This window comes from Notechis scutatus, chromosome 2, assembly GCF_049901735.1.
Source record: "Notechis scutatus isolate UNSWTSFEM ecotype Mainland chromosome 2, rNotScu1.2, whole genome shotgun sequence".
Taxonomy (NCBI): domain Eukaryota; kingdom Metazoa; phylum Chordata; class Lepidosauria; order Squamata; family Elapidae; genus Notechis; species Notechis scutatus.
Genome location: NC_142010.1, coordinates 80,873,119 through 80,890,661, shown reverse-complemented (window position 1 = coordinate 80,890,661; position 17,543 = coordinate 80,873,119). Strand labels below are relative to the sequence as shown.

At 37.7% G+C, this 17,543-nt stretch overlaps 1 long non-coding RNA gene across 2 annotated transcripts in view; it reads right to left on the bottom strand.

Moving 5' to 3' along the window:
• Positions 1 to 17,543, bottom strand: part of LOC148132100 (uncharacterized) — a 49,521-nt gene that overhangs the window by 24,128 nt on the left and 7,850 nt on the right. Inside the window, exon 3 of one of the 2 annotated variants that reach the window (XR_015747585.1) lies at positions 5,594 to 5,745. The exons of the other annotated variant lie outside the window; for it this stretch is intronic. This is a non-coding gene — a long non-coding RNA (uncharacterized LOC148132100). The remainder of the gene's footprint in view (positions 1 to 5,593; positions 5,746 to 17,543) is intronic. 2 annotated transcript variants of the gene reach the window in all.

Genomic DNA, 17,543 nt, shown 5'->3' with positions numbered 1-17,543 from the left:
TTTTATACATTCACTTATCCCTGAAATGTCTACATTCAGAGCATTTCTGGCTTTCTTCACTAAGAGCTGCTTGAATATTTAAGTGAAGTACGTACTGACATATTCAACAAATTCTCAATTTATAATAAAATTCCCCTTTCAGTTCTTGTTCACATGAGTGATTTAGGCTTTCTCCTGAGAATGGTCATGCAAATGGCTACAATTTGTATTTAGATCTGAGCCATTCCCCATATACATCTGTATGGAAAATCTGGCCTAATTCCCTATAACCCTCATTAGGAAATAGAGTTATTAAAATAGCACATGGTCATTATTCCCATGAATGTATTATATGCATAATATGAAGAAAGGTACAATTACTAATAGAAGAGAATATTTGTTACTCATGGTTGAATTGTGGGGTCCTCTCTAAACTCAGCTGCTTACTTGCAGACATTAATGCACTGATGATGTTACCTCGTTTGGTAATGAAATGTCTGCAAGAAAAAAACCAAGCTCAGAAAGCTCCAAGAACCCCATAAGGTATAATTATCCACAAAATGCAGATAAGCAATACACTATTTGGATTAAATAATATTTACTTTTAGGGCCAGGTAGGAATATAGGACCACACATTTGAGTTTCCATTTTCTCTTTTGCTTGTGTTGTTATTTCAGAGAATGAATCATTGCATCTCCTAATCATGTATGATATGCCTATGTAACCATTTTTATACGTCACCAGAAAACCCGTGACCTGAATAGAATAGAATAGAATAGAATAGAATAGAATAGAATAAAATAGAATTCTTTACTGGCCAGGTGTGGTTGGACACACAAGGAATTTGTCTTGCTGCAAATTCTCTTAGTATACATAAAAGAAAAGATACATTCGTCAAGAATCATAAGGTACAACACTTAATGATAGTCATAGGGTACAATAAGCAATCAAATCATACTAGGGAACAGTCAATATAAATCGTAGGGATACAAGCGACAAAGTTACAGTCATACAGTCACAAGTGGGAGGGGATGGGTGACAAGGAGTGATCAGAAGATTAACAGTAATAGCAGTGAAGACTTTGTAAATAGTTGGACAGTGTCTAGTAGAACCTAGAAATTTGAAGGTCTCTACTGTTGATACTGTTGGGTCATTTCAGAGATATTTCTTTACCATAGTCCTCAGTGCCTTCAAAAATAAGAGTTCCTAATACACTTCCTTCATTGGAAAAGGGAGGGAAAGATTTATATTTATATTTATATTATTTATATTAATATTTATATTTATATTTATATTCTTAAGTTTTCGCGGGTACATACAGGTATATGTGTGTGTGTGTGTGTGTTTTCTTAAGTTTTCGCAGGTACTTACATGTATGGTATTCAGCTTTGTTTGGGTATTTTCCCACGTCATTATAGTTGTGCTTTTAAAGTTGTAGCAACGTTTCGGCAGAATCTCATCTGCCATCATCAGGCTTCTGTATTGTGTTCGTCTGTGAGTCAGACTTTTACAGTTGTTTCAGTTTTAAATTTGGGGCTAGCCTACAGCTGTGCCAGAATGGTTTTTTCTTCATCCTGATTGGTTGGGAGTCTTGGTCTGTGTTTATTGGTCTTGGAGTTTGCTGTGTTCTGCTTGATTGGTGTTTCTAATATCTTCTGTCTGTTTTGTGGCTTTTTTTGTCTTGGTTGGCTGGCAACATTGTGTTCCTGTATTGGAGGCTTTTAGTGCAGCTTGGCTCCGAGTAAATGGATGGCTATCATTTGTTAGGAAGCTAGGTTTCATCTGGGTGCCTGGTTGGGGTGTGTTTGAGCTGGAGGTATCAGGGGGGTTCTGTTTGTGCCCAGGTGTTTGCCTGGCTTGTGGTGTGGAGATTTTTTTGTTTGTGAGTGCAGGCTTCCAAATAATTGACAGTCTGGTGGAATCATCTCTTCTATTCATGCTTTCAGGTCTTTTTTCAATCTCTATGGCTTCTCTGATAATTCTGTAGCTGGGTTTTCTATAGTGGCTAGGGTTTTGGTGCCATTGAAGTTGATGCTATGACCTGTGGCTTTCATGTGTTGGACTAGTTAGGAAGTGTGTTCCAGCTTTTTTACTGCATTTTTGTGTTCATCCAGGCGGGTACTTATTCTTCTATTGGTCTGTCCAATATATGTGGCCGGGCATGATGCACAGGGGACTTCATATATGCCTTGGTTTTCCAGGTCAATTTTATCTTTGGGGTTTCTAAGGATGGCTGCTATTTTTCTGTCTGTTTTGAAGGCAGTCTTGATGTGATGCCTGTGTAGTATCTTACTGATTTTGTCTGTAGTACCTCTTATGTAGGGCAGGACAGCTGTTCCATAGGTCTGTTCATCTTCTAGGTCTCCATTATGTCTCAGTGTGTTTTTGTGGATCAAGCCGGTGATTTTGCTTTTGTGGAAGCCGTTGGCTGTCAGTACTTTAGTCAGGGTGCATAGTTCAGTCTTTATGTGTGTCTTGTCTGCCAGGTTCTGGCGATTAGTGTTTTGGCCACGGAGTTTATCTGTGCTGGGTGGTGGTGGGATTGGGCGTTGAGGTAGCGGTTGGTGTGTGTTTTCTTCTGGTATATGGTATGTCCTAGTGTGCCATCTGTTTTTTTTGTAGATTAGTACATCTAGGAATGGTAGTTGTTTGTTTCCGTTTCCATGATGAACTTGATTTTGGGGTGTGTGCTGTTTAGGTGTGTTAGGAAATTGTTTAGGTTTTCTTTTCCATGGGGCCAAATCACAAATGTGTCATCGATGTATCTTAACCATAGTTTGGATTTGTGGGTGGCGTTAGCCAGGGCTCCGGATTCAAATTCTTCCATGAACAGATTTGCAATGACGGGTGACAGTGGTGATCCCATAGGGGCTCCTTCAATTTGCTTGTATCTTTGTCCTTAGTATATGAAATATGTGTTGGTTAAGCAGTGTTCTGTTAGTTCCATGAGGTGTTTAGCTGGTTGGTATTTATTTTTGATGATTTCAAGAGTTTCTTTTATCGGGACTTGAGTGAATAGTGAAACCACGTCTAAACTTACAAGCAGATCTTCTTGTTCCATGTGTCACCCGTCATTGCAAACTACTGTCAGCCGTCATTGCAAACCTGTTCATGGAAGAATTCGAATCCAGAGCCCTGGCTAACACATTTCCCTCTAAGGCTATTTTACTATGACTATGGAAAAGATCAAATACAAATGCTCAATGGAATGGGGAACCTATTATCATGTGTGGTGGAGCTGCAAAAAAGTACAAGAGTTTTGGCTCAGGACGGGGAAGTGGTTGGAGGAAATGTTGGCTTTTAAATTAGATCATGTACCAGTATGCTTTCTATTAGGAATCATGTCAAAAAATACAATAAGGGTGAGCTATATTTGATTATACATATTATCACTGCGACAAGGATAGCATTTGCCCAGAACTGGAAAGAAACAGACATACCGAGTGAAGACGAAGTAATAACCAAAACCTTGATAGGCGCTGAAATGGACAAGCTAACTTTAGAGATGAAAAATAAAGACGAGTCGGCATATTACACAATTTGGGATAGATTCTAACACTGGTGGGAGCAGAAAGGAAGGTCTTAAGTTGGGAAAGGAGTTCCTGAGAGGGTAAATGAATGTATGAGATGAAAATAGGACTAATGGTGTTGGAAAATGTAATATATGAGTGAAAAAATGTATATATGTATATATATTTGAATAATTGTATATAGGAAATATGCGATACTGACCAAAAGTTATGTCAAACTGACTTCACTCTGTTCAATGTTTGTAATTGTTTATTCAATAAAATATTTTAAAAAAGAAAAGAAAAAAAGGAAAAGATCAAATACCTAGCCTCTATAGAGTGTAATGCCTGACTAGTGTTTTCTGAAACACTTGGAAACACTTGTTAGGTCTTGGGTAGACTCCTTATACACATAGATTTAGTGCTGTTTTGAAAGATATCTAGACCTGTTTTGTACACTTAGTTTAGTGATCTTGAAAAGAGAGTACTAGTTCTGTGCTATACTGAAGGTTAATTTAAGTCAAGAAAAAGGTCTGGGTTCTGTAAACTGCACATTGCTGCTCCTGTCACCAGGCTTTTGTGCTGCTTCTACCAATAAGGTGGTTCACAAAACCATAGCATACAAACTCAGTGTCCAAGGCTAAAACAATAGCGCCACTCACAAAGAAACACCTCAACAGTAGCAGAGCTCACCCAATCTGTCCCAAAGAATGATGTCCCAAAGAAATATTTTTTTAAAAAAAGATTTTCTTCATTGTTAGCATCTACCTCTAAGATTTGGGGATTTTAGGCTCTCTAACCATCAGGGATTGCTACCTGCTCTCATTTTGGATTTTCTGGAATGCTCGCGAAGGGCATGCTTTTCACTACATTGGATACAAGGGAAGCTTACAATTTAATTTGAATGAAGGAGGGCATGAATACTTTGCAGACTTTGACCATAGTCAAGGATGAAGCTTGCTATTGGGTGGTTGATTGCCCCCCGCCATTCAGCCTGTTCCCCTTTGCCATGTCTGTTAGCCTGACTGACAGCACACAGGCTTGAAGGAGGAGAAAGTGCATCTGAACCTCTTGGCCAACTCCACTTCTGCACCTGTGACCTGTCGGCTGGGCTATTCCTAAAATTCTTTGGAAAGAATGCCAATCCCCCATCCAAAAGTGACTATTTGAAAAGTACCACATATAGAAGTGGAGAGTGGGATGAAGTTAGGGCTCCAGACATAAAGCTATGACTTGGGCACCTTGAAAGATGGCTGTACCTTCAATTCCAAGCACCCACCCTCTCTAGTCCAATACTGCTCTACCTCCCATTAAAAACAAGAATTGGTGGTTATTTTCTAGCTGGCAGGTGATGTTTGGTGGGAGGGGAACCCAAGCCAGGGAATCTGCCAACTGCTTTTCTTAACTTGTTCTGCTTTAGAACAGTAAGGATCGCATTAGTCACCAGTCTCATTATTGTGGCTTGGCAGTCAAGGCAGTGCAATATATTCCAACTCAAGGACTGGAGGATAGCATGTTAACATGGACAGCTGGCTGTGCCCGTACAGAAAGAACTGCCAGTTTACACTTGCTCAGCCACAAAACCAAATGGAATCTGCAAGAACAGTACTATTGAGCTAAGATGGATGGCAACCACACAAAAAAGCAATTGCCCACAGGTTGCTTAACCCTTGTTGTTTTGCTTTCTAAATAAATAAACTCTGGTTCTCATGGTTATTGGGAGAAAAATTACAGCCTTATGTCGATCAGTCTTCATGACACTTAATCCATGATGTTATTGCATACTTGAAAAGAAACAACTGAGGAAAACATACTTTTCTCCCACTGCACCATTCCATAGTCAAGATCACATCTCCATAACCTCAGTATCAAGGCCTTCTGTCTACCCACAGACTCCAGTTCATGATCACTCGTTGCTTGTGTAATACACATATGGTGTATTACCAAAACTTAGATAACTTGAGGCAAAAAAAAAAAACCTTCTGCATTTTGGATCCTGCCACAGTCTTGAACTATTTACTACATGAGGGGAAAAGGTTTCAGTGAGGTTACCTATTTTATTTGTTACTGAGGGCCTGCCCCCATGATGTCAGAGAAATAAATACCTATATTGAACTGTAAGACAAGCTGGATATTCTTCTGCTATTCTGGTGGCCTTGTTGCCCAGTGGGAACTCTCTTGGGGCTCCTGGACTTTGTCACTTGGCTAATATTTAGTTCAGATGTCCTTTGGTGATGAGTTACTTCAATCCCATGTCCTGAGGGAAAGATAAGGAACAGTTATGGAGTTCAGGACCTTCATGGTAGCCATGATTTTGTATAGATAATATCTGGTTCATCACATATAGGTAGACACATTTTGAACCTTATCTTCTGCTAGTCCATTGCATGGTCAGATAACTTTCTCATCCAACTGAGATTGACTGCCACCTGAAAACTTGGTAGAGTTGAAAGACCTGTTAGGAGGATTCTTTTCCCTCCACTTGGGGCAGATCAAATTCAAAAGAAAAAGTTGAAGTTCTATTTTCTTACTTCAACATCCTTACTCCTCGAGTGATACATGTGTTATTGAAATACTGTAAACTGAATGACTAATCTGTGAACAGTGCTTTTACTATAATATATAATCATTCCTTCAATTAAAAAATGCAAATAAAGAGGATTTTTTTCTTTTTCTTTTAAAAAAGATGAAATTTAAGCACATACTGCTGCCTAAAGGAAATACAAGGAATGACGCAGAGTTATGGAGAAAGAAATAAGGTCATCTGGAAAACTAAACATGAGAAGATTGATACATCTGCATGTCTTTTCAGAAATCAAACATGATGCATTTCATTATGATAATTACACTGTGTTTAATTATTCTACCTGTGTGTTCAACTGATATTTTAATTACGATAAGCCTCGGAATGTATGGAGGCAATCTTAAATCTGCATACATTTTCCCTCAAACACTGACTGATAACATTTCCAGAGTGTATAACACTTTATCACGTGTTCTTGAATGGTAGTGTTCTGGTAAATCAATACTTTTATGTAAAGCAGATTTTTCACTAAAAACTGAAGTACCCTTCATGGGACAGAATATGAGAAAAGCTTTTTGGAACAGATCAAAATCTACCTAGATCAGAAGTCCTTCCCACCCACCCCCAATAGTGGCTAACTAAATTTTATGGGATTTTCACATTCCCTCCCCTCAGTAACTAATATTCAGGGGGGAGGATAGAGAGAAAAGATAAAAATATCCCAACTGCTTTGGGAATAGACAATGATAAATCTTAACTTTGTGTCTATGTGTTTTTGTAAAAATCTGTTTAAAAGTAAGGTAAACTACACCATTATCCCTAGCTCCGAATTTCAGGAAACAACAGTCTCTAATTGTAGGAGGTGATCAGGCTGAGCCTGAGACAGGGGTCAAATATGTCATCAGTCTCAAGTCCCTTTGTGCCCACAAGAGATCTAAGTCCAGCCCACCTTAAATTCTACTGACTCTTATCTACTGCCAATTTGCTTGGACCATTAGTAGTTCAGATTCTTGTAGAGAGCATAAGCTTGCAATAAACCTTTATATTCATTTGAACTACCTGGAACTTTTGATTTCCCCAGTGCTTGACACTTTAAAACTTGAAAACTTTAGGCTAGTATTTACTCACTCAGATAATGTAGTACAACTACCTTTATCCAGAGATTTATCTAATACCCTTTCAAAGCCATCCAAATGAACAGCAGCACTGCATCTTATTAAATTCTGCAGTTTGACAATGTGTTTGTGAGGAGATAATTTTTTCTCTCTATTCTAGACTCTCCCATTGTGCATTATTGGTTATTTCAGGACAGTAATCTTTTGAAAAGAACAGACTGCAAACAAGAAGTGAAACTTTATCTCCTTACATTGCTGGCAAGGTGTTTTTTTTAAAAAAAATAAAAACCTGCGATTTTTTTTTCCAAAGAAAATTAAAGATTATATCCATTTTTTCCCCAACCTATTTCTTGATATATCTATTTCTAAATTGTATTTTACTATGGATTGTATTCCTTTTGGTAGATATATAGGTTCTTAGGGCTAGTCTCTACAGAATTCTCTCTCTTTTTCTGTTACAGATAGGCTTAAATTGCCCAAGTTGGTTCAAATTATTTTTATTATTAAAGTTCACTGTTATCAGGGCTTAGCTAGGCCCATCTTAGTCCAGCTGAAGAATGTGAAGAAACAAAAAAAATCCCCCCCCCCTCCTTAGCTTGAGTCCCAGTCAGTCTTCAGCCTGCAAGGTTTCACTGACACGGTTGTTAGTTGGTTTTTCAGCCAAGTTGCCTCAGCTGCTGTCCATTTCTGGTTGGAAGGGGAAAGCTTGTTATGCTGTTGGCAGTGCTGCAAAAGCTGGTGTGGCTGCAGAGCTCTGTCTCTGCCCACAGTGCAGCTGCTCTTCTGAACTAGTATCCCCTTCTTCCAGGCCTTCGGTTGTCTGCTCCCCACAGGCTCTGACCTCACACGTTCATCAAGCCAGCTTTATCTGGGACATCCTTTGCACTGATCTTCTCTCAGCTATGATGCTCTCTTTCCTGCACTCTAGTGCAAAACTATGTAACCCCTCCTCCTCCTGACACACCCATATCCCAGCCTGCCAGTCTCCGGCTTCTGTAGCTTTTTGAGGATAGGTGTGGTACAGCTAATTCAGGTCTGGCCTGAAATGGAGGGAAAGCAGGACAGACTGCTGCCAGCATCTCTTCCCCTGCCTTTATCTTTATCGCAATTGTTTATTCCCTGCATAATATTTTTTAACCCTTTATCACGCCTCAAATACTGTAACCTTTCCTCATAGGAAAATTCTTCCAATCTCGTGATGATTTTGGTTGCCCTTTTCTCTGGACTTTTCTTGTGCAGCTTCTCAATTATGTGTAGAGTTCTATACACAATAGCAATTTTGGCAGTGCGATGGTGAATGGCTGGGTCACATTAGTTTAACAGCAAGAATTATGATCATTTATATATGCCTGGGATCCGAATGATCCCCAGTGCAATTCCGCTTTGTATTTGTATGGAGCGTTTCTTCCCATGGACTGTAATTAAAGTAATACTTTTTAAAATATGTCAGTGCATTTGTATTCTAAAAGTTTTTCCTTTTCTTTTTATTGAATTTGCAGTAAATTATCTCCAAATGTTTTGTCATGGTTCACAAACCCTGAGTACTTCAGCCTGCAAAGCACATATTATGCTTTGTGGTAGAAATTAACTCTAAGAAAATAACACAAAGCTTCTACCAGGAGCATTTCTTGTTAAAATTTCACACATGCACATACTTCTGGTTTTGCAATCCCAAGAAAAAGTACTGTTTCATTTGATGATGTATAATCTGAAATAATAATAAAATATAGGCAGGTACAATCTGAGATAAGAAAGTTATGTGATTATATAAAGCAGTAATTGGTGGTTATTGTTTTTTTTTAGGACAGGAGATGTTTAATTTGGGATTGTATAACTCTCCCTAAAGGAAACATTTCAAAACATTAGTTGAAGAAAAGGCATCTGAATGAAACAGATTTGTAATTAAAATTTGGGGGAAGTTTAGAACAAATATGGAGATTTGGGTTTTCAAAGCAATGTATTAGCATAACTATTCCCTTTGTACTTACAAATAGTATAAAAGATGAGCAAAACCATCCTGCCACAACCCAAAACTTCAAGGAAAAGAAGCACACTACTTTTATAGCAGCCTTCAACACAATTAGTACCCATACAACTGAAAGGTGCCTTTCCATATAACCAATTAAAACAAAAACCCATAAGAAGAATACTTCTTCCGCACACCAGAAGTATTTGAGAAACAAATTGGCAGATTATTTCAACAACTAGGCACCGTATAGCCCTCAAACAAGGGGGGGGAGAGGGGGGAAGCTAAATTAAATACAATAGGCAGTTACAGATATAAAATGATATTAAAGGTTTTAAGCAACCAATTGAAACTTAACCACACAGAATCTTATTGCTCACCTTTATGCTGATAAAAACTTCCTGGTTATTACCTTCATGACACAGGAAGAGGTGGTATTCAGCCAGTTCTGACAGGTTCTGGAGAACCGGTAGCAGAAATTTTGAGTACTTTGGAGAACTGGTAAATACCACCTCTGGTTGGCCGCGCCCCCATCTATTCACTGCCTCCCGAGTCCCAGCTGATCGGCTGGGTCTTCTTTGGTTGCCCTGCACAGGAGAATGGAGCTGGAAAGAAGGTTAGTGGGGTGGGGATGGAATGGGGATTTTACAGTATCCTTCCCCTGCCATGCCCACAAAGCAACGCTCACCAAGCCATGCCACACCCACCAAGCCACGCCCACAGAACTGGTAGTAAAAAAAATTAAATACCACCACTGGGCACGGGGTCAGTTTATTTGTGAGACCACTTCTCCTTGAGGGATCCACCATCCCACTAGGTCCTCTACCTTAAATGTTTTCACCTGATGGGACTTAGCTGTTTTTGGCAAATCATATTCATTTTGTGATCTTGCAAACATTTTAAAAGCATCACTAGGGTAGCTGTTCTGTTCTCATTCTACATTTATCTGCCATTATTAAATACAGTATACCAATTTTGAGGTGATTCTAATGTTCACTATATTCATTCTTTCTCAGAAGCTTATGGGTACTTTCAACCATCTATTAATTCTACTATCAATATACTGTATATACTCGAGTATAAGCCTAGTTTTTCAGCCCATTTTTTGTGCTGAAAAATTCCCCCTCGGCTTATACTCGAGTCAGATTCCCCTCTGAAAAAAAATGGTGTGGAGTCGCGCCTCCGGCGGCAGCGACTCCCAACAGCCAGCCGGGAAGGGAAAGGCAAAAAGCGCTTTGCCTTTCCCTTCCCGAGGCGGCGGGACTGGGGCCGCGCCGGCGGTAGTGACTCCTGACTCAGGGGGCCTCCGAGGGAGGGGAAGAGAGTGACTCCTGCCTCCCGCTGTCATCATCATCTTCTTCTTTTGGGTTAGTGAATCAATTAAACCTTTCATGATAGTGAGATCGTTTCCCAAATTAATTATTTTTATTTTTGAAATTTACCAGTAGCTGCTGCATTTCCCACCCTCGGCTTATACTCGAGTCAATAAGTTTTCCCAGTTTTTTTGTGTAAAATTAGGTGCCTCGGCTTATATTCGGGTCGACTTATACTCGAGTATATACGGTACATTATCCAAGTGTGTCATATGTGTGTGGTGGTTTTTTTTAAAACAACACTGGCATCATTATTTATTGTAACATTTACTTTCTCTATTAAAATTGCTCAGCAATTAAATGGCCTTTCTAATTGTTTTTTTTTTCTGTAAGGCATTCTTTTTCCTCATGACTGTTTGCCAGGGTCTGTGAGTAAACAGAAACATTTTCCTTTAAAACAAGCCAGTTTCTCTTTCTTCAGCCATTATTTCAGAGTACAATCATGCCAAATGTTGGCACTAAAATAATCCCATGCAACAAAAGCAAACCACAGGATAAGACGGATAGAAGAATGCCTGAGAGATAAACATGGATGAAACTGTAATTAGCTCCCCAAAACCTCCCACAAAAGTTGAATGAAATACATCAACAATTTAAAAACAGGATTTGTGTTAAGTTTCAGAAATCCATGGCTCTAAACTTGTGAATGTTAAACTACTTTGCCAGAAAAACTCTAATTCACTTCCATTTTTCCTCTTACCAAGAGACACCGAGAAACTAGCTGCATGTCATATTTGCATTTGAATTTTGAAAATATAAAATAGATGGCTATTTTTAATCAGGACCACTGCATGCAGGAAGCACTATGGTCCTGAAAAGGACTTGTCCTGGACACAGCAATTCACAATTGAAAAATACCTCCCTCCAAACACCACTACAGCAATAGGAGCTTTGTTTTCCATCAAAAACTGCAGCACAATGAATTGGATTGGGGTTTTTTAAATCAAAAGCGTAGAATAATTAAACTTACCCTTTCTTTACATTCTGATCATACCATTGTATTTTAAATGCTATTTCATTTTTACAAAGGGAAAGGCACTGTGGGCAATGTTTATAAACATTCTGAGTAATTAAAGCCCTGTGTATTTTAATTACATACACTTATTGTTTTTAGCCACAAGTACTGTAGCAGTCCTGCCAGCGGCATTTGCAGAAAGAATAATAAAAAAGATTATGATGCAAACCACAATTCCATGATTGAATCCCCACAATTTTTATATCAACCTTCTATTTTTTACATGGGGGCATCCATTATTTTCCTCATCTTCCCAAAAATCGCTAAGATCAGCAATCATCTGTACACTTCAAGTAATCAGTTCTACTTTCCTCTTCTTGAAATATAACGAGAGGCAATTATCCTCAGGACAGCAATATGAGAAAAATAGGGCCAATTCTCCAACTGTTGCAGTTGTATTTAGAAAAAAAGGGAAAGCAAAGTAAATGGAAAGACGGTATTATGTAGAGAAGGTCTGAGGGAGAGGGGTGGCTAATAAAAGCTCAGTAGTTTCTCTAACTTAGAAAGTGCATTAACTGCTGTTTTTAGTATGATGGGAGCCAAAAATTACTATTTATGAGTTCCAATCTCAATTAATAAGTGCTAATTGACATGCTGGAAACGAACACTGACACTAGTGTTTTGATGAGAATTATCACAGCTAGTTCCCATATGGAGTGGAACAAATACTTTTTATTGAATTGCAATTCTATTCAGGTGATGTGCAATAAATGGAATTTTGCAACTGTTTGAAAAGGATATTTTTCTTTGATGTATGATCATATTGCAGTATGATGTAACCTTTTGCTTGTTAAAGCAATGTGTTTGTGTTTTATCTCTTTGTAATCTTTGTGTTTCTCCTTAGAAAGAGAAGATTACTCTGAATTCTGCTAGGCACAAAAGGTTATATTAACCTATGTATGTGAATCTGTACAAGGAATGCTGCCAAAATTTGAAACAAAAAAAGTTCTTTAGTGTTTTAACTGTGAAGGTGGTGACTATGTTCATGGGATGTGAATAATCTTGTTGCATTAAGCCACAGGCAGACAAGAATGTTTCTGATAGATGAATTGGGGTTCTTGTTGTTATCCAGGTGGCTTGCTTCTTCCACTCTTGTCGAAATTTCCAGTTGCCAACTGACTTGAGAGCTTCTAGGAAAGCTGCTCCATTATAGCAAAAGGTATTAATAATGAAGATAAACGCATTGTTAAAAAGGGGGTTCCAAAACAGCTAGAATTCAAAAACCTTATATTGAGGGCCTGGAGTGTGCTCACTCTATAACCTGGTAGGATGGTACATACCCTCAAGGAGAAGTGGTCCCACAAATAACCTTTATAGTCCTACATGATCCTGTGCCATGCAGGACTATAAAGGTAATAACCAGGAACTCTTTATCAGGATAAAGGTGAGTAATATTACATTTTATGAGGTTAAGTTTCAATTGGTTATTTAAAACCTTTAATAGCAGTTCATAGCTGTAACTGCCTATTGCATTTAATTCATCACATTTTAATTACATTTCCATTTGAATTTCATTTAATTGTTTTGTTCTGCCAGAAACAAACACTAGCGTTGAAAGACAACCCAATGACTAATTCTCTGCTCTGTGAACCTATTTCTCTCGATCTCATCTTGAAAGCTATTGTTTCCCTCACTACCTCCATTCTCTCCTGGAACTAGCACAGATCAAGTTTTGTAACAAATCACCCCCAGCAGGTAGATTTTATTGTTTCAGTTTTCCATGAGCACAATAGTCTCCGCATAAGGTAACAGTGGCTGGAAGGACATAAAATGTTAATTGGAAGGCTACAATTGCCATAGCCTGAGAGGATCAAAGAAGTAGAATAAGATATTTCAAAGTCCCAAGTCATCTCAGTTGGAGCTCTTGCATAGCAACTGCCATTTCTTGACATGAGGAGATTTCCCTCCATTGTCAGCTGTGTGAATTTCAACTGTTGTCCTGCTTTCTTCTCCCAGAAAGTCTAAGGGGTATTAATCCCTAGGAGTTGTGGAAGCCAAGAGATTGTGGAAAGTTGTGGTGTTCCTTAAATGTGTGCATTTCTGGAAGCAGGAATATGACCTGACCAAGAGATAATGAAGCAGGTGTTATTATTCTATCTGAAAGGAGATAGGAAAAGCCTAGCACCTTGCTAGCCATATCCTACGAAGAGAAGTCAGAAGCATTTGCTCTGTGCATGTGACCCTGGAAAAAGGAAATGGTCTTAAATTAGCAATCTCTTAGACAAAGATTAGAATGCTATACAAAGAGTTGTCACAGAAAATCCTTCCTGTGGTCTTAAGGTACTGTTGGTGGCACTGGAATTGGACCTCCAATAAGGTTTATTTTGGAGATATGAAGAAGTTGAGTAAGAAATGCTGCCAAAAGAATGCTGGCCTTTTATCAGGATCATATTATTTTTATTGATATTACATTTGTACAGAAATATTTTTGCAGTAACTAATTCTTGCACTGTTGCTGTGTGCCAAAGCTATCAACTACCAAACCTGCAAAAATCAAGATTATTTCTAAAAAGCAGCAGTTAGAATTTTCTCTATCTCTTTGTTTCCATCTAGTGGTTATCTACATTTTTGCATCCTAGGCTGATAATCCTACTTTGTTTCTCATATCATGATAGAAAATGTAGCACCTTGTTAAATATTAAAGTGTTAAATATTTATCTCTATTAAACCATTTATTGGAACTTTTAAGGAAAAAAAATAACAAGTTATAGCAATCATGAGAAATTCTGGAATAGCAGCATTAAGAGGATTTAATACTCTGTATGCTGTTTGCCCTGATTAATAGTAATGGAAAGATTTGATTTTCTCAGACTAACATTTAAGAATTGTTGCTTTAAATTCCTAATATCTAACTGCAGAATCTTTTCACATTTCTATTCTCAACTATTAAAGGGATGGTTAAACTCAAGATAAATTGATCTTGCTGACAGCAGATGGCAGTGTGATAACATTCTTCCTTTTAAAACAATTAATACGTGGTTCATGTCAATATTCACAGAGGATTCAGAGCATTTGGCTGAAAGTGAACATTCAAAACATTCACCGACGACCTTTAATCTGTCATCATTACACACAATGATTTCTTATTCTAGAAGTGAATCATAAACTAAGGTTACAGATTCACACAAAGGGCAAGAAACTAACACCTAACCCTTTCTCTTTTCCTGGTTTTGAGAAGGAGAGTTGGAGATTAGTGGCTGGTGCTAGTTCGACACATATTTTTAAGGATATCTTGAATTCTTAATTATCTGTATGCAGAAAAAGTATAATCGAATTTGAAATACAATTTTAAACTATCTATATCTATATCTATATCTATATCTATATCTATATATATATCTATATCTATATCTATATCTATATCTAATCTATCTATCTATCTATCTATCTATCTATCTATCTATCTATCTATCTATCTATCTATCTTTCTTTCTTTCAGGATGTATACATATGTTAATTACTTAACAGGTTGAGTCTACATGTGATGCATCTGGCCTGCGGGCCACCAGTTTGACACCCCTGTCCTACACTTATTTTTGCAATTTCCACACATTTAGTTAGGCATGGAATGAAGAATGCGTGCAATGTTGATATCACCTCCAGTTATTACCCAGCCAGTACTCATGCCCTATTCATGTCCCAGGCTTTTGGTGTTCATATGTGGCCTGTGCCAGGCCTCCCAAGCCCTCATTCAACTTCATTCATGGCCTGCACCAGCCCTTCTAAGGCCTCCCTCAGACTCCCAACAACACTCCCTCATGCCCCTCTCTAGCAGCACTCCACATCTCTATTCCTTACCTAGGATTCATTTTACTTCCTGATTAGTGACCCACACATCTTGTGATTAATGATAGGGTTACATTACATCACACTTTACAGCCATTGACCTAGTTCCAATTGCTATCTATGTCATCCCACAGGAGGTATATACATTAGAGTGGCTGCTGTTTATCATAACATAATATGGCCATGTAGTGTTTCACCTTTGATGACAGATAGGTGCAAATTGAGTTCAGTTATAGAACTTGTATCCATGGCTTTAAAACAGCTATTTCCAGTCCTATATCTCATAGCAAGTGCAGAGAGTAACCTGATAAATTTGCTTTAAAGAATGAAGATGGATATTATGTTTGCATTCCTACCTGTACTGTAGAATCTTCTTAGAATCAGATTTAAAGACAGCACAGCCTATTATAGAAGGTATTTTTACTTCTAGGTCAATAAGTTTACAGACTGAGTCACTTACAAAATACAATTGAATAACAATAAAGGAATACTACTACTAGTGGTTAAAAAAAACCTATGTGTGCCATGAGGCTTGATCCAGATGATAAATTCATAAACAAGATTATGTATGATATTCTGCCTGGAGTTAGATATCACAAAAGATTTAGGGCATGGTAATTAGAAATCTCTGGGAACAGTGGAAACAGTTTAAAAGCAATAGTAATAAAGTAATAAAGTATTGGGAGGTGGCTGCAATTAAAAAAAACTATATTACTACTATATTTTAACCACTTGCTTTTATCCAAAATAAAATAGCTAAAATATAAGTTAGACTGTTTTAACTTTGTTTTTGTATCTAACTCTGCTTTTGTATCTTAGTTGAAAAGTATTTTGTTTCTGTAGATGTTTCAATATCATTGTTAAAATCATAATTATATAATTACTCACAGGCAAGGCTTTCCGATGCAAAGAAGAATTATCTCTAGTTTAATAATTCTTTCAGACTGAAATAGGTTACCTTTGGGAAAAAGTATATGATGGAGATGATCATGCTATGAAATTCATTATCCCTATTAATGCACAAGGAGCTGTGAATGAGATGATGAATAGCTTGAATAGTTTGTTATTGTTACTCACGCATAGACAGGACTTTGCCAAACTAAAGTACACTCTGCATAACTATCAGATATATCCTGTGAAGCAGAGGTGGGTATTCAGCAGGTTCTGACCAGTTCTAGATATACCCGATTTTGTCACCTTTTCTGCTGTGTTAAGCGAATAACTAAGGTTGTTAATTGAGACATTATGTGATTGTGAGTTACGACCTTCCTTGCCAGCTTCCCCATTGACTTTGCTTGTCAGAAACCAACTAAAATGGTCACAAATGGTGATCATGTGACTGCAGGATTGTTGTAAGTTCAAACTGATTTCCAAGATTCTGAATTGTGATCACATGACTACAAAGATGCTGCAACGATCATATGTGCAAGGACCAATCATAAGTCACTTTTTTCAGCAGTTTAAATGAATGGTCATTCCTTTGAATGGTTGCTTAAACAAATAGTCTTAACTTGAGGACTATCGGTATTAATGGGCTTTCACACAAAAACTCACATAGAACTCAAGTAACTATAAAAGTATTTCAAATTTTATACATTTATAAAAATTAAAATATGGGGATAATAACTAAAAGCTCACTGGAATTAATATCCATGTTTCTGATACGTTTTCTACTATATTTTCTTATCAGTTTAAAATAAATTTCCTTTACAACAGAACTCCAACTCAGAAGCATGGAAGAATATGGTGCATTAAAGTTAGTGAGCTGGATACAAATGTCATAAAACTCAGCTGCAGAAAATGTAATGGAACTTAAAATATGATTAACTTTTTTCACTGTGATTAAAGGATTTGATTCAACTCTTCAGCCCAAATAACCCTGAAGCCAGTTTATATGTATAAAAATCAACACCAACAGCAAGGAAACACAAATCTTGAGTTTACAAGTTCACAACCTATAACTATACACTTGGTGAAAGGGGAGGACAGAGCAAAGTTCAGACCCCAGTTTTATAATGAAGTATGTTAAATACAGTGGCAATCTAGATATAACTTTTGACAATGAAGATATTGAAGTGGTAAGTATCTTCTGCCTTTGACAATCAGTTATCAATGGTAAAGGAACCAACATTCAAGAAATATGACACAGACAAGCATTTGATTCAGCACCAATGAAAGTCTGGGAAAAGTTATTCAGTTGCCAAAAATGTGGCTATACCTACAAAAATCAGAATGACACCAGCATTGTTTTCCCTGTGAATCTATGGAAGCAGGAC